We start from the raw sequence: 26,759 nt of genomic DNA on the forward strand, positions 1-26,759 counted from the left end.
ATGTCTAAATTTGTCCTTCCTTCTTCCTCGGTGATGTGGCAAGATAGAGGAAATCTACTGCAAGTTAAATTTAAACGAATGTCGCAAGAATCTAAGTGAATACTAGGATATTCAGCCCTCGTTTACAAGTCGTAGTTACAAAGTAATGAAATGATAGTGAGCAAATGATCAACCATGAATTATAATACAATTACATACCAAGATAAATATCATGACGTTAAATTCCTGAATTAATTACATATAATAAAATTAACATAATTACACTGTGACGTCTGGAACGTTACAACTCCTCTAGCCTCCGTGGCTCAGGCGGCAGCGCGCCGGCCTCTCACCGCTGGATTCCGTGGTTCAAATCTCGGTTACTCCATGTGAGTTTTGTGCTCGGAAAAGCAGAGGCGCGACAGGTTTTTCTCCGGGTACTCCGGTTTTCCCTGTCATCTTTCATTCCAGCAACACTCTCCATTATCATTTCATAGCATCTGTCAGTCATTAATTATTGCCCCAGAGGAGTGCGACAGGGTTCTGCAGCCGGCCACAGTTCCTTTCCTCGCCGCAAAATGGCGGCTTTATTCATTCCATTCCTGACCCGGTCACTGACTGGAAAACAGGTTGTAGGTTTTCATTTACAATAGTAACTTTTTTCTGCAGTTTTAAAGGTGTATCGAACGCATAGATAGCAATGAAACATGGTAGGATATTTAGTTAAGTAATTTGAACTTCGCTGCACGCCTGTCGTTGTTATATGTCTTTTGCCATTTTCTCCTTGACTAAGTGTTCCCAATGCAAAGCAGGATCACAGCCCGATTCGACTGTCGACCAATAACAGACGGATCGTACAGTATATAACTGCCTGTGGTCGGCTCAACTATCAGTGACTAGCATTTAACTTCCAATCAATAGCATGCTTGCCTTGTAAATGAGAGACTCTACGTGGAGTTCAGTGTGGACTTCAAAAGTGTGCCGTTCGTTAACCGGGAAAGTGTAAGATCTATACGTAGGCTGTCAACAGCACAACAAAATGAATTATTCTATTCAGGAATACAGCAGTTTCCTCGTTTGTGGTAGTAAAATATTATATTATTTTACAAGTCGCTTTACGTCGCACCGATACAGATAGGTTTTATGGTGACGATGGGAGAGGAAAGGGCAAGGAGTGGGAAGGAAGAGGCCATGGCCTTAATTAAGGTACAGCACCAGCATTTGCCTGGTATGAAATTGGGAAACCACGGAAAACCATCTTCAGGGCTGTTGGCAGTGGCGTTCGAATCCACTATCTCCCGAATACTGAAAAGATTATATTAACAGTATTCAAGTTTATATAAAGAGGCTGAACTCGAACTCGACCGAGAAACTTTCTGAGGTTGTTCAAGGATATATTTTAAGTATATTGGTATCAGGGACCCGTGGTCTCCGATGGATCGTTACAGAGAAATTGGATTTCGTTTGGTTTGTTGCCCCAATTAGCTTTGTATCTATATTGCACTGATAATAATAATAGCACCGAGCTCGATAGCTGCAGTCGCTTAAGTGCGGCCAGTATCCAGTATTCGGGAGATAGTAGGTTCGAACCCCACTGTCGGCAGCCCTGAAAATGGTTTTCCGTGGTTTCCCATTTTCACACCAGGCAAAAATGCTGGGGCTGTACCTTAATTAAGGCCACGGTCGCTTCGTTCCAACTCCTAGCCCTTCCCTGTCCCATCGTCGCCATAAAACCTATCTGTGTCGGTGCGACGTAAAGCAACTAGCAAAAAAAATAAATAAATAAATAAATAAATAAATAAATAAATAAAATAAATAATAATAATAATACTAGTAATTGTTTTACGTCTGCCCTAAAAACTAGCTCTTGACAGACGCTGGGGAGCCAGAACTTTGTCCCGCACGAGTTCTTTAACGTGCCGGAAGAGAACGACAAGGAGTTGTTACCTTTAAAACATTCCCTAAAGGCCACCGACGTGAGTCGCATTTGAAGCCGCGAACCTGGGCTTAGAAAGCCAACGATAAGCAAGTGAGGAGGGTTTTTCCATTCCCCTGTGTTTTGTGTTGTACGTTTCCCTTTTGGCACTTCACTGTTGTGAAGGTATGATTAGGAAAACAAACCGAATAAATCATAATTACATTATTACTCTGTAACGATCCGCATGAGACCACGGGTCCCTCATACCAATATACTCAGAAGATATCCCTGAACAACCTCCAAAAATTCGTGAGTGTAGTTCGGGTTCACCCCGTATAGATGATCAAGATTTCATACTAAATAGTATTTTGGCTTCCATTATAAACTACATAAGGATATTAAAATCAGTAATATGCTGATATACTAACTTTTTTATTTTTTAAATTTTACCATTCCCTTTACGTCCGCCTCTGTGGTGTAGTGGTTAGCGTGACTAGCTGCCACCCCCAGAGGTCCGGGTTCGATTTCCGGCTCTGCCACTAAATTAGAAAAGTGGTACGAGGGCTGGAACGGGGTCCACTCAGCCTCGGGAGGTCAACTGAGTAGAGGTGGGTTCGATTCCCACCTCAGCCATCCTGGAAGTGGTTTTCCGTGGTTTCCCACTTCTCCTCCAGGCAAATGCCAGGATGGTACCTAACTTAAGGCCACGGCCGCTTCCTTCCCTCTTCCTTGCCTGTCCAATCCCATCTTCCCATCCCATCTTCCCATCCCTCCACTAGGCCCCTGTTCAGCATAGCAGGTGAGGCCGCCATGGCGAGTTACTGGTCATTCTCCCCAGTTGTATCCCCCGACCCAAAGTCTGAATCTCCAGGACACTGCCCTTGAGGCGGTAGAGGTGGGATCCCTCGCTGAGTTCGTGGGAAAAACCGACCTTGGAGGGTAAACAGATTACGAACGAACAATTCGCTTTACGCTAACGGCCGTAGCCGTGTTGAAACGCCCGGGTCCCGTGAGATCTCCGAAGTTAAGCAACATTAGGCTTGGTCAAGATTTGGTTGGGTTGCCACGTGCTGTTGGTGGGGGGTGAGGGAATGGAGGAGCGGAAAGGAACTGGCCACTCTACCGTACGTAAACTCCGACTCAGGCACACCTCTGCGGAGGTTCGGACCTGCCTTCGGGCAGAATACATCCTTACCTTACTTACGTCGCACCGACTCTGGCAGGTCTTATGACGCCGGATGGATAAAGAAGGGCTAGGAGTGGGAAAGAAGCGAGCCTACTAACAACGTATGGGGACACGCTCAAGCTGTTTGTCGGGTAACGCTATGAGACATACACTTTAAAAAATCTTATTCACTGCGTGTACAGAAATTTACTTCGATATCCTTACACAATGTAGAATACCGTAGCGAAGTACCTTTGCTAGTAAATAAATAAATAAATAAATAAATAAATAAATAAATAAATAAATGTGCTACTTATTGTGGTTTCCTTCGTGCAGTTATTGTTCTTCTGTTCCCAAGACAACAGGTTCGTTTCCTTCTGAGGTTGGCATTTGCCGAGCTTTGCCTGTGTTGCGACAAGATCAACCAACACATCGTCTGCGAGATAAAACTCCAACTCCCTCGGGGCACTTAAATCCATAAATAAATAACATTATTAATTAATTGAATTAATTGGAGGTCAACAGCATTACGCTCCCCATAACAATAAAGCTCCTCGTGAAGTTACACAGGTTGGAATTGTATGGTGGGTATATGATTATTACAGGGACAGGACAGGTGCCTGTATCAAATGTCTGGAGCACTTCTACGTCACAGGCACGGTGTAACAGCGATGTGGAAGCCATATGATATATTTGTAGCAGTGCCTGTTAGGTTGATCGTTCAGATAGAGCAGCTCTACCGAATAAAAGCTACAGATATTGAGTGGGAAGCTTGATATGGTTGAAATACAGTATGAACCAGAACATCTGCACCCGCTTTGACTTTTATAAACTCCTGTACTGAATGCTATATATTGCCAGTTAATATTTTGACAATAATTTAAATAATGAGAAAATGAAAACTGCTTTCAGTGGTCAAATGAAATAAGTAATAACGGGAACCAGGTTATTTTCCAGTGAGGTTCGTTATTTCCGTGTTGGCTAGATATTGGGCAGATTGCAGTCGGCAGACCATTCTCAACTTATCTCCTCAGTACAGACACCTATCTGTAGGTCTGCCATATGTTTGTACCCTTAAGAGTTCTTCAGTTATTCACCGAGCAAATTGGCGGTGCGGTTAAGGGAGCACAGCTGTAAGCTTGCATTCAGGAGATAGTGGGTTCCAACCCCGCTATCGGCAGTCCTGAAGATGGTTTTCCGTGGTTCCACATCAAGCAAATGCTAGGGATGTACCTTGAAGGCCACGGCCGCTTCCTTCCAACTCCTAGCAATTTCCTATCTCATCGTCTCCATGAGAACTGTGTTGGTGCGACGTAAAGCAAATTGTAAAAACTAAAACAATAAAATACAAAAACAAAAAAGAGTTATTCATTTCGGTTCGGAGAATAATATGAATTTGATTGTTTTTACGTTCCACTAACTAGCCTACTTTGAAAAATGAAATGGCGTATGGCTTTTAGTGCCCGGAGTGTTTAAGGACATGTTCAGCTCGTCAAGTAACCTACAGGTCTTTTGATTTGACTTCCGTAGGCGACCTGCTTGTCGTGATGAGGATAAAATGATGAGGTGACACATACACTCAGCCCCGTGCCAGCGGAATTAACCAATATTCGTTAAAATTCCCGACCCTGCCGGAAATCAAAACCGGAACCCCTCTGACCAAAGGCCAGCACGCTAACCATTTAGCCACGGACACTAAATACTTTATGACGGTTTTCGGAGAAGCCGAGGTTCTGCAATTTAGTCCCGCAAGAGTTATTTTACGTGTCAGTAAATCTACCGACGCGAGGCTGACGTATTTGAGCACCTTCAAATACCACCGGACCGAGCAAGGTCGAATCTGCCAAGTTGGAGTCAGATGGCCGGCGCCTCAACCGTCCGAGCCATTCAGCCGGGCCCGGAGAAGAATATCGAACAGGAAGGTACAACTATGCTCCAAGGCTTGACCTCCACCATGGAGGGGGCGGGGGTGTATTTATCATCTATTGAGATTGCTTTCGTTGTCTTAATGTCGGTATTGTCACAGGTGTTGATGAAAATACCACTGGCGGTGGCGATTTAAAGGGATCAAACAACTGGATCTTTTTTTTTTGCTATTTCTTCAAAATCGCTCCAACTTATCGAAGGTTTCCGGCGACGCAAGAATGGGGAAGAGCTAGGACTGAGAAGGTAGTGACCGTGGTAAAGCCCCAGCGTATGCCTGGTGTGAAAATGGGAAACCACAGAAAACCAACTTCAGGGCTGCCAACGGTGGGATTCGAACCCACTATCTCCCGAATGCAGGCTCATACCTGCGCGACCCTAACCGCACGACCAAATTGCTCGTTAACAACAGGATCATCCGCACTTCTTAACACTGACGGAAGGAGAAGGGCAGAAAAGTTCGATTTATAACATCTGGACTTGTTTTACCGAATCATCACGTGATAAAATATCGAAATAATTAAGGCAGGGGATCAAAGAAAGTGTGGGGGGTTTGTTTATTAGAAAGAGAAATAAACGATATGAGCACAAAACGTTGTAAGAGGTTAAAGACATAACACAGAGATGAGAGGAAATCACATTTCAGGGAATATACGCCATAGTTTTACGTTAAGACGAAGGGATACATATTTCAACTGCATTCAATCACTTCCAAACAAAGGAAATAAGTTATATTTGTTAATTATTTTTTAAAATATCTCCAAGTTGTTTTATATCTAATATTATAATGATTACCAACAACTATTGATAGTTCACTCATACCCAGCAAGAAAACAGGAAATAAGCAAAATTTTAAGAATAGAAATAGGCAAAACATTTGCGACTTTTCTAGTAATAACATTAGTCTATTAGTGCCTTTTCAGCATTGCTATAGACGTTACGAGATATTAAAGTGACACAGTTGTGTACGTCTAAAAAACGAACAACCCATAGCGCTACAACCCTGATCAGTCAAGCAACTGCTGATTAGTTGGAATACCTGCGTATTACGAGGTTGACGTGTGACTGGCGTGACGAATCCTCTCGCCCATTATTATTGAATTTCTAAACCGGGTCCGTTATATCACTGTCACAAAGTTACTCATCTGTCATCGGTATCACGTAGGCTGAGTGGACCTCGAACTTGTGGGGCCGGCTCAATCGTATCCCGCAGAAGTATTATGTATTTATTTATAACAGCCAACGGCCATGTATATGAGAAAGAAAGACAATATTAAAGTAACAAGGTAAGTGAATCACTCACTAACTACATAGTTGGGTAATAAATAATGCCCTCTTTCTACATTGTATTGCGTGGTATCTGTCGCAAAATTTTCACACCATTCACAAATACATATCGGAGACGGTTCATGAAACTTCTTGTTGTTACAAATTCTATGGTGAAATCCATGAACTGAAAAATGTATTACAGTGTGTGGTGTGTCTCAATTCAAATTTTGACTGTGTCCAGTCAACAGAAGTCATAGCCGCCGTACAACAGAACTCAACCAAATGAGTTTCTTCTTCTCTTTCTTCTGTCGCAAGATTGCTTCGCTTTGTGAATTAGATGGTAACATCACCATGGATCTCAAATCTATATCTAGCCTATAATGTAAGAGTTTTGTCCGTACATTGCTCAGAATTTAAAAAGAACGGTATTTCCGTATCGGTCGCGTACACAGTAACAAGGAAATGCACTTGTTTTATTTTCCCGTCATTTCTGTCTGTATATCTGTATGCATCACGAGATAATGGCTGGAGGGAATTTGATGAAAATCGGTATGTAAAGTCGGGGAATGAGAAACTACAATATAGGCTATCAGTAATTTTATTCACGCTGAGTGAAATGGTATTTTAGGCGAAATATTTGTGTTATTAGTGTTCTATCGATAAATACTACATAACTACAGTTATATAGAATTAATTTTCCGATCATTTATGTCTTATACATATTTACGCTACCGGCTATAATAACAGAGATATTCATGAATTTAGATTTTTAATCGAAACCGACTTTCAACCTATTAGGTCGTGTTACGTACATTTAGTACGTATTGAAGAGATGTTAAGTTCAGAACAAAAATGGCCAACCAGACACCAGTGGGATCCGAACCCACAACCTCCCGATTTCGCGTCGGTTGCTCTACCAATTGAGCTATGGTGGTCTAGGCCATCTTTGCTCTGTTGGAAAGGATCTAAGCTACAGGTCTGGTACTACTACCATCTCACTGTAGAGTGCGTTTAAGTTGCCCGTTGGGGGCCAAGTCAATGAATATTGAATTTTCACGACCGAATTGTAATCGAAACCGACTTTCAACCTATTAGGTCGTGTTACGTACATTTAGTACGTATTGAAGAGATGTTAAGTACAGAACAAAAATAGCCAACCAGACACCAGTGGGATCCGAACCCACAACCTCCCGACTTCGCGTCGGTTGCTCTACCAATTGAGCTATGGTGGCCTAGGCCATCTTTGTTCTGTTGGAAAAGATCTAAGCTACAGGTCTGGCACTACTACCATCTCACTGTAGAGTGCGTTTTAAGTTGCCCGTTGAGGGCCAAGTCAATGAATATTGAATTTTCACGACCGCATTGTAATCGAAACCGACTTTCAACCTATTAGGTCGTGTTACGTACATTTAGTACGTATTGAAGAGATGTTAAGTACCACCGCCGTCTCAATCCTATATACTGCCTGCTCTATACTATGCGGTTAACGTGCTTCTCAGCGTGAGCTCTTAGTGTCACGAACCTCCGCTAGGGGCGCCAGCTAACGCACCCAACTTATCTCCGTACCCACGTTATTGTGTTCCAGTGCGTTTGCATCGAGCATTTATGTGTGTGTCCCTGGTTGTAAAATGATTAATTGTTGTGTTCTTATCTGTATATGAAAGCAGGAAATCCAAATTCTTCAGGTGTGAGGATTCCTGTTATCCATCCAAGTAAAGAACTCTGGGAAAATTGGCTTAACCCTATATCAAGGCAAGGATAAACCAAGGGTAATCAGTGGATTCCATCCGATTATTCCCGTGTTTTAAGCCTGAATTTTAGAGATGGAGGTAAAAGATAAAACTAAAATAAAAATATATTGAAGCCAGAGAGCGTGCCTAGTCGGTCTTCGAATTATCCCCATTACCTTCAAACCAGAAAAACATCTCCACGAAAAACCAGGCAGCGACAAGATATTTCTTCGGAAGAAATCTGTGACGAAACATGCTCTTCAACCTCAGGAAATATATTGGATGACGAGTATGAAATTCATTTGAACAACGATTTATCAATCGAAGTCAATATTCCAACGAGTAAGAATGACAGCAGATGTCAGAAAATCAGACATTAGAGGCTACGATCAAGAATTCTGAGACTGCGATAACAGCTGATGACTAACCATAATGAAGTTAAAAGACTATAGAGACAATTCGAAGACAACCCAGAAATTGATCGTTTGAATAAAGTAAAGGAGGCAGCCAAATATAATGGAAAAACGACCATTTTTAAAAATCAAATCCAAAATTTTCACAAGCCAAAATCCGGGCAGTCAGAACAAATCACGCGCTACTATGTGGCGTGGGGAATAGTATCCCAAACGGTTATGAATATGGCAAAACTCCTGGTCTAGCGTCAGCTCCGTCACGAAGTACTCTGGACAGGTAGCGAAAATGGAAAATGTTGATTGTATTTGTCGGGATTTCCCAAGAAAAGACTTAGAGCAGAATGTAAAACTCTCAGACCAACTGACAGGAGTGTAACAGTGATCGCTGATTAAATGGCTAATTAGGTACGGCTCCTCTAGAACCGAACCAGTGACAAGTTTGCTTGTGTGGTCAATGTTGAAAGTGTATGCGGCACAGATGTTGTAAAATATCACGCTCTGGCGAATAAACTGTTGTGTTTTCTTGTAATCCGACTTTCAGAGAAGTTATCTAGTCCTGCTGCCTACTTCCTCGTTAAAGGCTTAGAGGTCTCCGATCTATCACTTGTAGCTCAGAAATGATTACTGTAATGCCTTTCGGAAAAACAATCTAGATTTTGTGCATTTCTATTCATCAGCAGATAAAATACTTACAATGGTTGAGTGATGATTTCATCAAGTACGTTAAAATAATTCGGTTGGAATCAAAACGTGAAAATCTGAAGTGTCTGACTAATGAGACGGCAGATGCTGTCTCGCTAACTGTGAAATCTATAGTATAATGTGTGTCTTATCTGTTACAAAATCGGTTATTTTATGTTCTCGCTAGATGATTTTCTGGAGACGCAATAGATCTGTTTAGTTCAGTGAGATTGGGTGGTGGATTTAATGACATGGCGAACGCACGCACTGCATTTTGTGCTATAAAATGTCCTGAAAACTGGTCATAAACAAAGGGTCAGCGAAATAGTGATATAATTTTTTTTTTGCACCCACTGCTGGTAAAGTACTTACAAGTACGAAAAAGGTGCTCCGTTATTCGTGTCGAGAAAATTCTGAAATTGGTATGTACCATGCAGCATGGGATGATCCTAATATAATATCTACTATATTATTTTACGTTTCTATATCTTAAGCCAAGCTCAAATGTCGAATGTTAGTTTCTGTATGTGCATTATCCTCTCAATTAGTAACATGTTAAAGATTATTTTTCATTTTATATTGATGTTACGGACCAACTCTCATTTAACCAACATGTTCTCTGGGTGCGGTAAGTGCTGCCATCTGCAATGTCGCTGTAAACGCAATTCTCGTGGCACAGAGCAGGCAGTATATAGAGATTGAGACGGCGGTGTTAAGTACAGAACAAAAATGGCTAACCAGACACCATAGCCAATTGGTAGAGCAACCGACGCGAAATCGGGAGGTTGTGGGTTCGGATCCCACTGGTGTCTGGTTGGCCATTTTTGTTCTGTACTTAACATCTCTTCAATACGTACTAAATGTACGTAACACGACCTAATAGGTTGAAAGTCGGTTTCGATTACAATTCGGTCGTGAAAATTCAATATTCATTGACTTGGCCCTCAACGGGCAACTTAAACGCACTCTACAGTGAGATGGTAGTAGTACCAGACCTGTAGCTTAGATCCTTTCCAACAGAACAAAGATGGCCTAGGCTACCACAGCTCAATTGGTAGAGCAACCGACGCGAAATCGGGAGGTTGTGGGTTCGGATCCCACTAGTGTCTGGTTGGCCATTTTTGTTCTGTACTTAACATCTCTTCAATACGTACTAAATGTACGTAACACGACCTAATAGGTTGAAAGTCGGTTTCGATTACAATGCGGTCGTGAAAATTCAATATTCAATTTAGATTTTTGTTCATAAGTCCATATCAATGTCAAGCCACAAGAAAATGGGTCAACAGAATGTAATGAAAAGCGGTATGAAAAGTCGGGGAATAAAGCACTACAGTATAGGCTATAAATAAATTTATTCACGCTGGATGAAATTGTAGTTTTAGGGGAAGGTGTCTGAAATGTAATTTTTAAATACCTATGTTATTATGCAATTTAACAAATGGCCGATGACCTAGCTGTTAAGTCCCTTTAAATGACAAACATCATTATCAAACATCAATTTAACAAAAATTTGGAGATGCAAAGAAGTCTAAATATTATGCCTTCACCATTTCGATTTCTTTCATGTCTTTCAGGGTAAAGTGATGCAATATCAAATTTAGACCATCTCATAAATGGTATGATCTTGATATTGAAGAGTTCAAGTGCCGTATCTAGAGAGAGTTGGTTTAACCCTTAACTGGTACGGCTGGGTCCTGAGGACCCCGCGCATCTTTTGAATTTACGTTACTCTTCCGACTGTAACAGGAGTTCATTGTTGTTCCATGTAAATTCATTTTAGTTGATGAGAAGCAGCTGTGAGATGTGGACGTGGTCAATTTCTTCTGCACACCCAGGTAAGTTAGTAACACAGGGTCCTCGGGACCCTGGGGTACCATTAATGCAATATTTTTCAGGTATTCTCAAGTTCATGTTTGACATTTTTCTTCTTTCCTTCGCACATTTTTGCTTATAGAATGATTTCTTGAAGGGTCATTCTAGTGAACTGACTGTTCTTCAGATGAAGAAACGTTTATACACCAGAAATATTCCAAGGGAAATTAAGATAGGACTTAGAAGAGTTCTGCAATTGGAGGTGCCAAAGGAACGCTATGCTCAAGCACCCGAAACACCTAAATCGAAACGCAAAAAGGTGTTCCACCTGCCCATACAGCAAGGACAGAAAAACGGCTGTTTTTTCCAGAATGTGCAGCAAACCAATATGAAATGAATGTGCACAAAAGGTAGTAAAGTATGTGCAAATAGTGAGTGACGTAAGAAATCAAGAGACAACTATAACTACAAGTTGGTGGTTTGTCAGAATTTTCCTGTTAAATGTTTTGTACCATAAGACATTATTATGAATCAGTGTAGACATTGTTTTGTCATTTTGTGTCATTGTATTGAAAAATATTGAATCATAATACTGGATTATTGATCAAAATTGACAAGGCAACATTAGTCCTTTGAAAATGTATGCAAACAAAAAAGTCACTCATTAACTGGTTTAATAAGTTTAAGAATACTTGAAAGTTGTTTATTTCTGATGTAAACAGTGTGTTCAGCTAAATAAGTTTGTATGTTAATAAAATGTAATTATTTTTTGTATTTAAACTCAACATTATAACCTGGGTCCCTGGGACCCTGTCGTACCATTTATGATACAAAAGTGAACCCGTACCAGGTAAGGGTTAAGTGCGGAATGTCACTCATCGCAATACTTGCAGCTGAAACATTGGCTCGTACATGTACTGGGAATGTATCCCCGCGACTCTGGATGGTGATGCCAACATACTTGAAATGGTTGCAAGCTTTGTGTCATGGAAATATGTACCATCAGTTGAGGATATTCGACAAACCCGTCAAAATATCACTGGAGAAGTATTTACCGCGCTGAAAGCAAAGAACATGGAGTTGTCACATTCGAACACCACTGGCATCAGTTTAAGTTGTTCTCTTATGACCCCGAGAGTATTAGGTTTGAAATGCCTAGGGAAATTTTCATTTTCACGTCTTTTAAAGAGAGATCATTCTTTTGCCACTGCCTTATTCTCATAACATTAGGGTTAAGACGGAAAGTTTACCTAATGCTGTACTTCTATTCTTCTTCATCTACCGCTTTTCCCACGCCTGTGGGACCGTGGGTGCGAACTGTGTCGCACATGTGGATTTGACCCTGTTTTACGTCCGGATGCCCTTTCTGACGCCAACCTTATATGGAAGGATGTAATCACTAATTCATGTTTCTCTGGTGGTTGGTAGTGTAGTATGTTGTCTGAATATGAAGAGGAAAGTGTTAGAACAAACACGAATACCCAGTTCCCGAGCCAAAAAAATAATCAAACACGATTAAAATCTCCAACCCAGCCGGGAATCAAACTCGGGACCCTCTGAAACGAAGGCCTCAACGCTGACCATTCAGCTAAGGAGTCGGACTTATGCTGTACTTCCATTCAGAACAATAATTACCCGTACTACCATACACTCATTATTCTGGAAGAACAAGACCAACGACTGTAACACTGAGGTCGTTGTGAAATAAAACCATGACTACGCCCGAAGCACAGTTTTTTTTTTTTTTTTTTGCTATTTGTTTTACGTCGCACTGACACAGATAGGTCTTATGGCGACGATGGGATAGGAAAGGCCTAGGAGTTGGAAGGAAGCGGCCGTGGCCTTAATTATGGTACAGCCCCGGCATTTGCCTGGTGTGAAAATGGGAAACCACGGAAAACCATCTTCAAGGCTGCCGACAGTGGGACTCGAACTCACTATCTCCCGATTACTGGATACTGGCCGCACTTAAGCGACTGCAGCTATCGAGCTCGGTGGAAGCACATTTGAAGTTACAGCTATCCTTTTTATTTTTCTCTAGATATGTATTCTCATTTATCTCAGTACTGAAGCAAAGGGCTGTTTTAATGAAGTTTACGACAACGTTGGTTTATGAGGTCAACCGTTCCATACTAAATACTGTATATTAAATCATTGTATTCTGTAGAAATATCTAATCCTTTGTCTCTTCAAATACGCATTTCTCAAACGAGTTTTAAATACAACTTTTTCTTGAAATAGAGATATACAGGGCCGAATTTAACTACTGCAACGCCCTTGGGCCCAAATAATTTTTCACCCCCTTCCTTAAACTTCATAAGACAAACCTGCAATCACTGTTATTTGTACGGTACGCAATGAATAAAGTAATACAGTAGATTGCCTCCAAGGTAAAATACAGTATGCAATATTAATACTATTAAATAATAATAATAATAATAATAATAATAATAATAATAATCGTTTTCTACCACTGTTCACACAGCTGTGGGATCGCTGGTGGGAACTGTGCCCCACATGTGGATTTGGCCCTGTTTTACGGCTGGATGCCCTTCCTGACGCCAACCCTATATGGATGGATGTAAACATTATTGCGTGGTTCTGTGGTGGTTAGTAGTGCAGTGTGTTGTCTGAATATGAAGAGGAAAGTGTTGGGACAAACACAAAACCCCAGTCCCCGGGCCAGAAGAATTAATCACAGGCGATTAAAATCCCCGATCCGGCTGGGAATCAAACCCAGGACCCTCTGAACTGAGGGCCTCAACGCTGGCCATTCAGCCAATGAGTCGAACCATTAAATAATAATAATAATAATAATAATAATAATAATAATAATAATAATAATAATAATAATAATAATAATAATAATAATAATAATACAACTAAAGGGACAGACGGCTGGCTGTCAATTCTGTACATTTCGCTACCCTGTTTTTTAAACATTAACACGTAATCACGATGAGAGTGGAAATAATTCTCATGTTCGGTTAACCGCTGATCTCCGTGCTTCCAATCATTGAAGCGAGTTGTTGCAAATTGGAATGACCCTTAAAACGTTTACAAGGAGCAATAAGCAGATAATTGGCTGCAGGAATAAATCAGGGATTCTCATGTTTCATAATGTGGCCGTTTAAAAGCTTTTTTTCAAACAGCACTTTTCCGAGAAATCGCTAATTGTCTGGATACATCCGCAATAGAATTACAAACATTTTCCTGATTCTGTTCCACTCCACTTTCAGCATAGTAGTCTCTAGTAATATTCGTAAGTTAAAAATAATGGTTAACGTTTGGTTTTAAAATATCACCCCTTGGCACTAGACCGTCTTCACGATTTTCACTTACAGTTTCAACAGCAGACCAATGGAAACGCAACTAAAACTTGGCGTACACATATAAAATTTTCTGTGCCGGTACCATCATTTTTATTTTCGTCATTGCATGAGAGGAAGTTGTTTGAGCTATAGTTTGGATCCTGTGGAAAAACAAGTCTAATTTTGGTGTCTGAGACACAATTCACCTTCCCTCCTCTTCTTTTCTGCTAATCTGCGACAATTTATGCCACTTACCGTAATCGTATTTCACCATCCGTGTTGTGTACACCCGAGCACAGAAATGGTGTCCCGATATAAATAAAGCATTATATCCCCCCACCTCCTCGCTTAACGCATTGCTACAGGGAGACAGCCAGCTACAAGGCTGTTGTGATTGAAATGGGCACTGTGGAGGATGTACAGAAATACACACACTATGCCTTCAGCACTACCCGTTCATTCCCTTCCCCTTCTTTTCGGTACTGAAGTGGCCTTCAACACTGCCCCTTCACTCCCTGACCACCTTTCAGTACTGGAGTGGGACAGTGTTGATTGTTTACGTCGGGACACCATTTCTGTGCTTGCATGTACGCAACACGGAAAGCACTTAATGAAATTCTCACAAAATGAATAAAAATGACTGTCGCTTTCACGGACTTCTCCGCAACTCTTCGTGTTATGGGAAATTAGCGGCCTTTCCGATTTACTCAACACCAGGCGGTTGTCTCTAGATAGCGTCCATTTGCCGCCCGCTTGAATAAGTTGCAGCCCGAAGTCATCTTGATACCCATACGCAGAAGCGAGCGAGCTGTGGCTCAACATTGTGGTATTTATAATATTATTACCGACAGCTTTCACATAAGAGGAAGGAAAATTCCGTTATTCATGTCAGGAGCTTTCGCTTTTGAATACCACGAAAGTGCGCATTCTAAAAACTTGTTTTCAAAATATTAGAGCAGAGCCTCTCAAACGCCCAAAATCTCACGCGTGCAAACTGAGGCACAGAGGTCCTTGCACAGTGCATCGGTCCCACTCGGCTCTGACCAGCGCGTCATTTCGGGGCGACTCGGCTAAGCTCGGCTCAACTCGGCTCGGATTTGGAGCGCTACGGGGAAGCGAAGAAGAGGGAGACAGGCGGAGCGAGCGAGACAGGCGTGGGGAAAGAGAGAGACAGCGCTATTGTTCCAAATCGATGAGTGGGGGTCTGCTCTCTGATCAACCAAGCGAAGTCATCTTGTGCACCATGCACCGCGCGATGCACTGGTGCATGCACCCTGAGAGGCCCTGGTTTAGAGCTTGTCATTTTTTCCGCTCCATAAATTTGGCGCCCTGGCCCCGTGCCCATAAGACCCATGGCAAAATACGGCTCTGGAGATATACTTTAATTACATTTTAGAATCATGCCAATCATTTACGTGTTAAGTCATAAAAGGAGATACTGGCATGAAAATAAAGTCACTGTAGGTCATTTTGCCTACTCTGTGAGAGATTTAAGGAATGGGATAAGAATGTAAATAAATTTAAAAACCCGCTTTATTTTTCTATAACGGGATCATTGCCGGATATCACGCCGTACGTGTCAATCATATGTCTATCAGGTAGAAAAATTGCAATTACAGATTTTTAAAATACTTACAATATAAAAAAAACTGGCTGCTATCCCCGTATGATACCCTATAGTGATATCCTTTTAAATTTCGGAGTGGAGAGTTTAGAAATTCGCAGACGGAACTGGTGATCAGGGCTGGAGGGGCTCGAAGAAGAATACAAGACATGATTACTCCCCAGTGTTAAAAGTTTGGCATTACAGTTCTTCTTCACTTTCCTATAATGTCTGATTACATTACTTTTACACTGTTCTCCATCTTCAGTATCACTATCCTACACGTCTAACAGCACTTTTCAGTACCTTACTTTCTCAGCACTACATTCATCTCTACTATATTCGTCTCTGCCGCCAGGTACAACCTAGCTGGATGCAGCTGTTTTCCTACCTGAAGGGCAAGTTGCGGCATTCCGGAAGAGAGATCAATGGACACTTCGTCGACCCCTCCTGAACTGCAGAGTTCGTGTCCGTGCCGGAGGAAAAGCAGCTTATTTTCACCGATTCAAACCACTCCTCCCACCTTCCAACTCCTTGAAATTTCCAAACCCGCCGGATCTCCTGTCCAGAGAGAAGACGTTACCTTTTAGTTGGCCCACCCCTCCCCTTTGGGGAGGGGAATGGAAACCCTTTTTTAGGTCCTGAAGGCCTTCGGGCTGAGCAGCGGTCGCTTGGTATGCCAAGACACTTCAATGGCTGTAGTGCCACGGGGTTTGGGGGGTCACCAGAGGAGACACAGGACCAGTAACGTGGTAACTGAACTTGGAGGGGGTGAACAGAAAGAAGTATGCCTCGATGGACGACAGAATTCTTTTTTTTTTGCTAGGGGCTTTACGTCGCACCGACACAGATAGGTCTTATGGCGACGATGGGATAGGAAAGGCCTAGGAGTTGGAAGGAAGCGGCCGTGGCCTTAATTAAGGTATAGCCCCAGCATTTGCCTGGTGTGAAAATGGGAAACCACGGAAAACCATCTTCAGGGCTGCCGATAGTGGGATTCGAACCTACTATCTCCCGGATGCAAGCTCACAGCCGCGCGCCTCTACGCGCACGGCCATCTCGCCCGGTGACAGAATTCTAAGAGCCATTGAAGCAATGGAGCAGTCACAGGAGACATGGACAACATTTAAAGAAATTTCTCTTTATTTACCCAAATCGATTAGGATGATGGAAGGAAGGAAGGAAGATACCTAAGAATGACAGCAAAAAGAAAACCAAAGTCTTCTCCGTACAGGCCATGAAGGCCCTTGGAGGGTGGAAGGTAAAGGCTTCCACTATCCGTAACCTCGGCACATGATGGAGTAGAGTGGTTAACTCTACGCCCGGCCGCCTTTGCCCCCAGGAATTAATCTGGTACTCCTTTTTGGTGTAGGCTAAGTGAACCTCAGGGTAATGTGCACCTCCGGAAGTGGAAATCTCGTTTATTCAATTTTACGACTTCCTGACAGGGATTCGAACCTACGTCCTTCCGGGCGAACCGAGCACGCCTTTACCACCTCGGCCAGCCAGCCCCTACCTAAGAATGATGCATGAGCGATTTCAAAGAACTATATTATGACACTGTATAATACCTTGAGAGCATAGCTTATCAATACAGTATTTACATGAATTAACTGTTACGGCGACAGCTTCTAAACTTTTGTGACTAGGCTTTGAAATTTAAGGCGTAGTGCGGTACTTACATGAAGCTGTTAAGTATTTTAAACATTATAGAAACATAAACTTTAAAACTCCACGAATTATTCGTGCAGGTCCATGGTGTCTGTGGGTCACTTATGACAATCTTTTGTGTATGTCGAGTGCGAAGCTAGACGGCCGCCCACCTCGGTTTTCATAGAAGTGCCAATTAAAGTGGGCACGCAATACTGGCTGGTGCTAACAATGGACATTGTACTGTAAACCTGTGAACAATAGATTTTAAAGCTTCATTAAACACTGTTACGGGCGGCCCTTACACGATCAATATTATTGATAATATCAGTATTGTCAATACAGTCGTTTACTTCTGTCAATAACACCGTCAATATCGCCATGTCCTACACGGTCAATATTGTTTTCAATAATTGTATCAATAAATGTGCTCAGTACGTTTGTTTCCAACATTCGGACTAGTGAAATTGTCTTTTCAAGTGAATTTTTATGGCTTTCTTTTTAAACAGGGACGATTGAAAGAAAAAGTTGTGAGCTATAATATTATGGCTATCGGAAGTATTCGATGAGTGGATGAAATCGGTGGATGAAAGAGTGGTTGGAAATACGTGAAGAATATTCTCATTTGAGGTTGAGGGAAATCAGGTTGACAGATGCGGTAGATTTTCACAATTATTTCAGAATGAAAGAAAGGACATTCATAAAATGATTACGGATGCTAGAATCACTCTCGAGAAGGCAGAACAGAAACATGAGGTAATTCATCCCTGTTAATGAAAGATTCCTTTGCTATTTGTTTTACGTCGCACCGACACAGATATGTCTTTGGCGACGATGGGATAGGAAAGGCCTAGGAAGTGGAAGGAAGCTTAGCCGTAACCCTGAGGTACTTAGCTACAGGAACAAATTTTGAAGATTTGAAGTTCTCTGTCATCATGTCGCCTGCAACTATCAGCGAAGCTATAATTGAAATGTGTGAAACTCTTGTTCATGTCCTACGAGGCTACATGAAAGTTTTTAAATATATTTTCCAGATACCATCCTACTTACCTAAGTATATCAGTTACCGAGCTCGATAGCTTTAGTCGCTTAAGTGCGGCCAGTATCCAGTATTCGGGAGATAGTGGGTTCGAACCCCACTGTCGGCAGCCCTGAAGATGGTTTTCCGTAGTTTCCCATTTCACACCAGGCAAATGCTGGGGATGTACCTTAATTTAAGGCCACGGCCGCTTCCTTCCCACTCCCAGCCCTTTGCTGTCACATCGTCGCCATAACCTACGTGTGTCGGTGCTATGTAAAAAGCAACTTGCAAAAAAAAAATGTATATCAGTCTGCCATTACACACAACCTCTTCACTACCTATATGAAAGTAGTTAGCATGACAGTAGAAGTAGAGAAACGCATATTGAATAATTTAAAGCAAAAGATGATAGTAATTATGTATTGATTAAACAGAAAGAAAGAAATAAGGCAATACAAAATAATCAAAATACAAAATACTCAATCTGCGAAGCTGTTGAAAAAAGTCACCACTGATAAATCCTAATGCTGGTTGTTGTTGTTGATTAGTGGGTTATCACTGTGAGTAGGAGAAGAATAATGAAATGTGGAGAAGGAAGAAGTGCTGCTACTACTTGTTCCCGGTTGCGTGGTACTTTGAGGGCTTAGACATTGACATACTTCATTTATTTTTATGGAGTTGCGATTGAGAGTGCCCAAACTTGCTTCAAAAAGCAAGTCATTTATTGCTTTCTCAGCAAACTGTCTCTGCTCTGCCTCCAAAGTGGGCAGTTTTTCTCCCCAAGCTTTTGCGATAATCGGTATGTTGCTGTCAGGGTTCACCGAGTTTTCTAAATATGAACATGCCTCTTGTAGAAGCTAATTTTGTTTAGCAATTGGACCTTGCGTTCTACCTTTTGTTATTTTGAGGAGTTTGGCGAGAAGGTGTTGGAGGGATGATCGAAGATACAGATGAACTGCATACCAGCTGAAAGGGGATGAGGCGGTCAAGATCAGCAATCCTAGCTATTTTATTACTGTATTTACGGTTTGAACAATTCCACAGTTCTGCAGACAGTTCAGATTGCTCAATAAAAGTCCGAACTGCTTCGTCTTCCGGGCGTTCAGTCCCCTCGTTACATACATTATTTCTTCCACCCGACTCGTTTACCGCTTGAAAGTGTTCAGATATCGTCTCAGGGACACTCGTAAAATCCATAATACACCCCACAAAGATCACTTCCGTTCCATACGAAAGCACGGCAACAACTGAGTATGACAATATTATTAACGTCCGCCCCTAGGCGATCAATAATATTTATTTATTTATTTATTTATTTATTTATTTACTGCGCGCTACACGATTTCTAATCCCAATTACAGTGGCAAATGTTTACACGTGTTTTTTAATGTTTCAATCAGTCTAATATCATAATATCTAAACTTTGAGAAAAAAATAATATTACATATCTACTCCTTACAAGAAACAAGTATAAAAAACATAATTTCGTATCTAAACTAGTCTAATATTATATTTACAATGAGGAAGGAACAGTATTTCACATCTAGTCTAATTTAATCTTTACATGAAAGGGGAAAAAATAAAAAATAAAAAAATCGTAATTTCATATCTAAACTATTATTTTTTCTAGTTCTAACATTTATAATTACATTTATGGGATAGGGCTTAATGTAGAATGTTAATAATACATTTTTTGGTTCAAATAAGCATTACAGAGTTTTCACGGAGATGGTGAATTGTTGTAAAAACAGGTCTAGAGGTACACAGAAGTCTAAAGAATTATTCTTCTGAACTGCACTGTTGTAGACATTGCATAGCCTGTAGAGTGGGGAATTTTTGTGAGTGGTTGTTCTGACCTTTTTATTATGAAAAGTTACATTTGTCCTCACATTAAAGCGGGGCACGTGGAAGCTCAAGAGGCATAAAATGTCAGGCTTGTCAATAATAGAGTTTACAATTTTGTACAGAAACTTCATGTCATTCTCTTGTCTCCTCAGTTCCAAGCTTTCTATTTCAAAATTTAGGAGAAGTTCGTTGTATGCTATGTGTGGATAATTACCGTTTTTTTGAAACGTAAGTATTTTAAATATCTCTTTTGGATTTTTTCGATCTGTGCAATATATATTTTGTTTGCTGGATTCTATATAACGCTTGCGTATTCTACTTTGGGCCTGACGAGAGAGCTGTAGAGGTGTTTACAGGTTTTTAGGAGTTTAAAGGGTTTGACATTCCTCATCACAAATCCTAATGTCCTGTATGACTCAGCAACTACCTTCTGTATATGTGGAGTGAAGGTGAGTTCTCGGTCTAATAATATCCCTAGGTCTTTAACCTCATTTACTGGTTTCAGGTCATCGTAACCTAGTTTATATTGACAATATCCCCTGGATTTCATCAATATCGCTTATCAATACTCTTTCTTTCACCTTAGACGATCAATAATATTGACAAGACAATATGATGATGACAATAATATTGATCGTGTAAGGGCCGCTTAGGATGGTTCCCCTCCAACGAAACGCTACTCGATAAGGTAGCAAGCCGCCCCGTAAGATGCCTGTTCCTGGAATTTGGACGAAACGTCACTCGGACGAAACGCTACGACACCTTCACATTGCTTCCACCTGCATGTACCACATTCATCTTACCTATCTGACCTTTCTATGTCAACACTTGTTCTCTTCTGACACCGACAATATAAGGCTAGCGAGCCCTTCCCTTGCCTTTCCTTTGTCGTAGGATTAATGTTAAGAAGTGGAGGTCTCTTAGTTTACTTAACCCTTACAACAATAATCCCTCCTCATCCATTCATGAAAGGAAATATAAGGGGCAATCACATGATAACCGAATACCCGCTACAACATGACCATGGAATGGTTGATTCAAAAGCAATTACCAAAAACGTTAGTACATTTATCCCACTGGGAGATGAGACGATCAATTCCAGTTTTGTAGAAAGAGGTAGGTCGCTGACGGATCCACAAACGCACCCACTCTTACACCTCCTCGTCTAAATGAAACCGACGTCCACGAAGGTCTTTCTTCAGGTCGCCAAAAAGTGAAAATCAGAAGGCGAAAGATCCGGGCTGTCCGGAAGATGTTGAAGTGTTTCCCAACTAAATCGCTGAAGCGTAGCCTTCGCGCATCGTCTTGCAGTGATGTGCGCCCTTTTCGGAATCTCCTATGGCACTCGTGATGTACCTGCAGTGTTCACCATACACTTCTTTGCTTGCCACCATTTCTTCAGCTAGATGAACACACAAGACTAGTCCGCATACCGACGAAAACATAACCCAACAACTGCGTGCACCTGTGGAGTTCTACCATTGCCACCTTTCGCGCGGAATATGTGTTATGGTGGTGTTCGGTTTTCATTTCACTGCCTCTTCTAGAATGATACTACAATTCTTTGTTAATCTAAGGTTATTAACGGATTGCGATCTGGTCACGTAAGAAAACCAGAACTAAAAAAATGGACATGATATAATTCAGAGAAAACTTAATTAATTCGCAATGAACTCACTTATTATTGTTCTTCTTTCAGATTCATCCAGTAGAAAACCGGCCTCAGACATTAACTTATGCGCCTGCACATCGGATTCGGATTCCGACACAGATGGTGAAGCTCAAGATGTGGACCATATGAGACTGAAGAAGACATTCTTTATTCACGGAACAGCACACAGTGAAGGTAATTGAAGTCGTGCTTTGATTCATACATGTTTAATGTCAAATTTCACAATACAGTATTCATACTGATATTATAAGATTAATTTAGATAATAATAATATTATTTGCTTTACGTCCCACTAACTACTTTAACGGTTTTCGGAGACGCCGAGGTGCCTGAATTTAGTCCCGCAGAAGTTATTTTACGTGACAGTAAATCTACCGACACGAGGCTGACATATATGAGCACCATCAAATACCACCGGACTGAGCCAGGATCGAACCCTCCACCTTGGAGTCAGAAGGCCAGCGCCTCAACCGTCTGAGCCACTCAGCGTGGCAATTTAAATTATCATCATTTAGTCTACACATATAGGGTGTTTCAAAAATAGACGGCATAATTTCAGGGTTGGATTCCTCACATACAAAGAAGGGAAAAGTGTACATAAATATGGGTGCCGAAATGCCTAATTTATTGGCCTCCACGATCAACTGTTCTGAATTCGTTGGAACTTCTTTGTGTGATGTTACGCAAAGGGGTTACGCGACCGCTGTGTAGGATGAAGCAAGACTTCGTAGAGGAATTGTCAGATCCTTTTAAACAATCCATTCAACACCGCGTATATTTGAACGTGTTCGAAACTCCATGCGACGACAAGCACGAGCCTGCATTATGGCAGGAGGTGGGCATTTGAACACCTCTTCTAAGGTAATGATACGAGTACATCAGCACATGCAAGCTAGCTCACAAGACCTTAGTTTCCAGCCCACCGCAAAAGTCTGATACATCGGAGAGTACGCATCCTTCCCTGAACACTCTGTGATTAAAAAATTATACAGTTCCCTTAACTTATTTCCACTACCCGATTCTCATTTGTCTGTAACTTGTGTTGACGTCGATTGTTCACACTACAGAACGTTTGTCCAGCGGTTTTTAAATATATTTCTTGTTTTGTATTTTTGATATTTATATGCAACTTAGATTGTAAGACTAACGTATAGATTCTGCATTTATGTAACATAACTTAGCATTCAACTTACATTATAGGCCTACAGTTTGTATAGGCTGAAAATGACTGAGAAAATCTGGAAGTCGACTACCTGAAATAGAGTAATTCGTGGTAAAAACTACACCTAAAATCCATTATTATTATTATTATTATTATTATTATTATTATTATTATTATTATTATTATTATTATTATTATTATTATTATTATTATTATTATTTTTAAAGTTAAGAATACACCTAAAAGCCTCCGTGGCTCAAACGGCAGCGCGTCGGCCTCTCACCGCTGGATACCGTGGTTCAAATCCCGGTCACTCCATGTGAGATTTGTGCTGGACAAAGCGGAGGCGGGACAGGTTTTTCTCCGGGTACTCCGGTTTTCCCTGTCATCTTTCATTCCAGCAACACTCTCCATTCTCATTTCATAGCATCTATCAGTCATTAATAAAATCACTTTGGGAGTGGCGACCCCATCGTAACAGCCTATATATGATTGATTCATTACATTCCTGACCCGGCCAATGACTGGAAAACAGGTTGTAGGTTTTCATTTTCAATACACCTAAAATAGCCTACACCAAATATTGTTAAAATGTCTCCAGTCGTTTCTTAGTTAAAGTGGCCGTGGCCTTATTTAAGGTACAGCCGCAGCATTTGACCGATGTAAAAATGGGAAACCACGGAAAATCATCTTCAGGGCTGCCGATAGTAGGATTCGAACACCCTGAAAATGTATCCGACTAAAATTGACATGTAATGTAAATCTACCCTTTAGCAGCCCTGTTTCCGGAATGGGGGGTGAAGGATGAAGTGAGGTGAAATTATATGATCTACCTTGTTATACGGCTGGATGCCCTTCCCGACACCAACCTATATTGAGGGCTAATGAAGATTATATGAATAATGGTGAATGGAATTAGGTAAGGAGGTGGAAGGAATCAGTTGTGGCATGGAGGTGAAAATGGGAAACCACAGAAAACCATTCTCAGGACTGCGGATGGTGGAATTCGGACCCAGCCGTCACCCGAATGCAGAGCGTGGCACCATAGTGCGCGTTAAACATGTGTGGACACTCCGCTCGGTGAAATTGAAATGTAATAAAAGGGAAAATATATATTAAAATATTATTCCAACAATATTTAATCATTGATTTGGTGAAGAAAAGTAACAATATATTTGTTTTGGCAATATTATTTTTGCCTTTTTAGGCTGTTGTTTTTCGTGTTGTAAAACAATACTTTGCAAATAAATTTGTCTTTGTTGGAATACCTGAAAAATTGTGTGTCAAAAAGAATTATTCAGGTTTGTCTATAACTTCTACCACCGCTTTTTTTCCCACAGCTGTGGGGTCGTGGGTGTGAACTGTGTCGCATGTGTGGATTTGGCCCTAATATACAGCCGCAGGGCCGTAGCCAAGGAGGTTTATTGGCGGGGTCAGAAGCCACCCCCATGAAAATTTTACAAAAAGAAAATGACATAAACTGAAATTAAAGTAAATATACATTCAGAGACATAATTGTAGAACCAGCAGATCTGTTGAATCTATTTTCTAAGAAGCCTCGAAAGTTGGATTTTAGATTGTAAACCGAACAAATCATTCGCTGTAAATTTGTTGACCTTATTCATGTTCTAGATTTTAATTTAAGATTTTGTACTTTACTGCAATCTGAATATCAACATAATTCACTTGTATCAATGTCCTTATAATGAATGACAAATCTTGCATGCGCGCACCACATAGGCACAAACATCTTCATCGTGCTCTGTCATCATTTTGTAACTATAACCCTCCCCCCACCACACACACACACACACACACACATGGGCCGATTCTGGATACGCTACTGTACGGCCGGATGTGCTTCCCGACGGCAACCGTATGTGAAGGGATGCATTCAGAATTCCGTGTTTCTGTGGTGTTTGTAGTGTGGTGTGTTGTCTCAATGTGAAGAGATGAGTGTGAAGACAATTACAAACACTCAGTCTCCGAGCCATAATAATTAATCAGATGCTATTAAAATTCAAGAATATAACCCCGAGGCTCTCTGAACCGAAGACCTCAACGCTGACCATTCAGCCAGGGGTCAGACTCAGGTTTCTATGTATGCTTCCTAGAATTTACTGTGAGATCAAACGCAAACATTTTAAATGCCACAACATCTGCAAATATGGACTTAAACCACTTGGGAAAGTAAATGACTCATATGATGCAGGTTTTACTCTCTGTGAAATCTTTAGCACAAAGGCTGGTTGGATCCTCAAATAACACCATCAGAAATGATGCAGTATAGAAAAACTCAAAATGCCACAGTGGTGCGTGTACAAGCACGGCGTTCTTCAAGAACGATGAGTGATGTATTTTTCCATTGTTTTCCATTATTTCCCGTGGCTATTTCTAGCCGAGTGCAGCCCTTGTAAGGCAGACCCTCCGATGAGGGTGGACGGCATCTGCCATGCGTAGGTAACTGCGTGTTATTGTGGTGGAGGATAGTGTTATGTGTGGTGTGTGAGTTGCGGGGATGTTGAGGACAGCACAATCACCCAGCCCCCGGGCCACTGGAATTAACCAATGAAGGTTAAAATTCCCGAGCCGATGGGAAATCGAACCGTCTGAACCGAAGGCCAGTACGCTGACCATTCAGCCAACGAGTAGGACACTTGATAAAAAAGTGCTATTCAGTAAGACCAAGCCTGTAAGCAGCACCTTTCATAACTATCTTATACAATAATTGTATTCCGAATGTCATTACAACACCACAGGAGCTTCCAAACAGCTACACCTATAAATGTGACTTGAGACTTCAGTGCAGAGTTCGGTAGATGCAGAGTGGGTCTCTGACTATAAGTGGCCACGGCTGGTCCGTGATCCAACAGCTCTGCACTCTGACCGGCCAACCGAGCAAAGGAGGGGTGGCCACGGCTCTGCCGTGGCTCTACGCCTCTTCTTTCGGGAGACGGGACAGGGCTGGACTTCACGGCTGGTCCCAACCGTTGGCTGTCCTGAGAAAGTTTTTCCGTGCTTTTCCATTCTCTTGCACTAAGCCGTATGCCGGGACAGTTCCTAGTATAGGCCACGGCCCCCAACCCCCTTCACCTTCTCCGAGCATCCCATTCAACCGTGACAAACCTCCCGGCCTGAGAGACGGCGTCACCGTCTAAGAGGCCCTCCTCCCTCTTCAGGTGAGGAATGAAAGCTGTGGCCTATTCCAAGAGACACGAAATAACGACATGCGCTAGTGTAAGTACGCGTACACAGTGACCGAGAAGCACCTGTAACTAAGATTCACCTAGAGACGGGAATAATTCAAGCCGCAACGCTGGCTGCCACGAAGATATGAGTGGGTGCATACAATTCCTATGATTACAGTGGCAGGGAATCCGTTGGGTTCGTGGATACAAGTTATGCAATGTCAACATAATAAATAAATAAATAAATAAATAAATAAATAAATAAATAAATAAATAAATAATTTGAAACTCACCCTTTACAGAAGTTGTTGGTAATGCTTACAATTTTTTTGCAGACACAAATTCACTCTCTATCCTACACGTCAATTCTATATTGCGTAATAAACATCTGAAACAACTCGCAATATTGCACTC

At 41.5% G+C, this 26,759-nt stretch overlaps 1 protein-coding gene across 1 annotated transcript in view; it reads left to right on the plus strand.

The window, feature by feature from the left end:
* LOC136876168 (dipeptidase 1) overlaps positions 1-26,759 on the plus strand; it is a 602,180-nt gene that overhangs the window by 312,203 nt on the left and 263,218 nt on the right. The gene's annotated exons all lie outside the window — the stretch shown is intronic.

The sequence above is a fragment of the Anabrus simplex genome, chromosome 6 (genome assembly GCF_040414725.1).
Source record: "Anabrus simplex isolate iqAnaSimp1 chromosome 6, ASM4041472v1, whole genome shotgun sequence".
In the NCBI taxonomy this organism is placed as follows: Eukaryota; Metazoa; Arthropoda; class Insecta; order Orthoptera; family Tettigoniidae; genus Anabrus; species Anabrus simplex.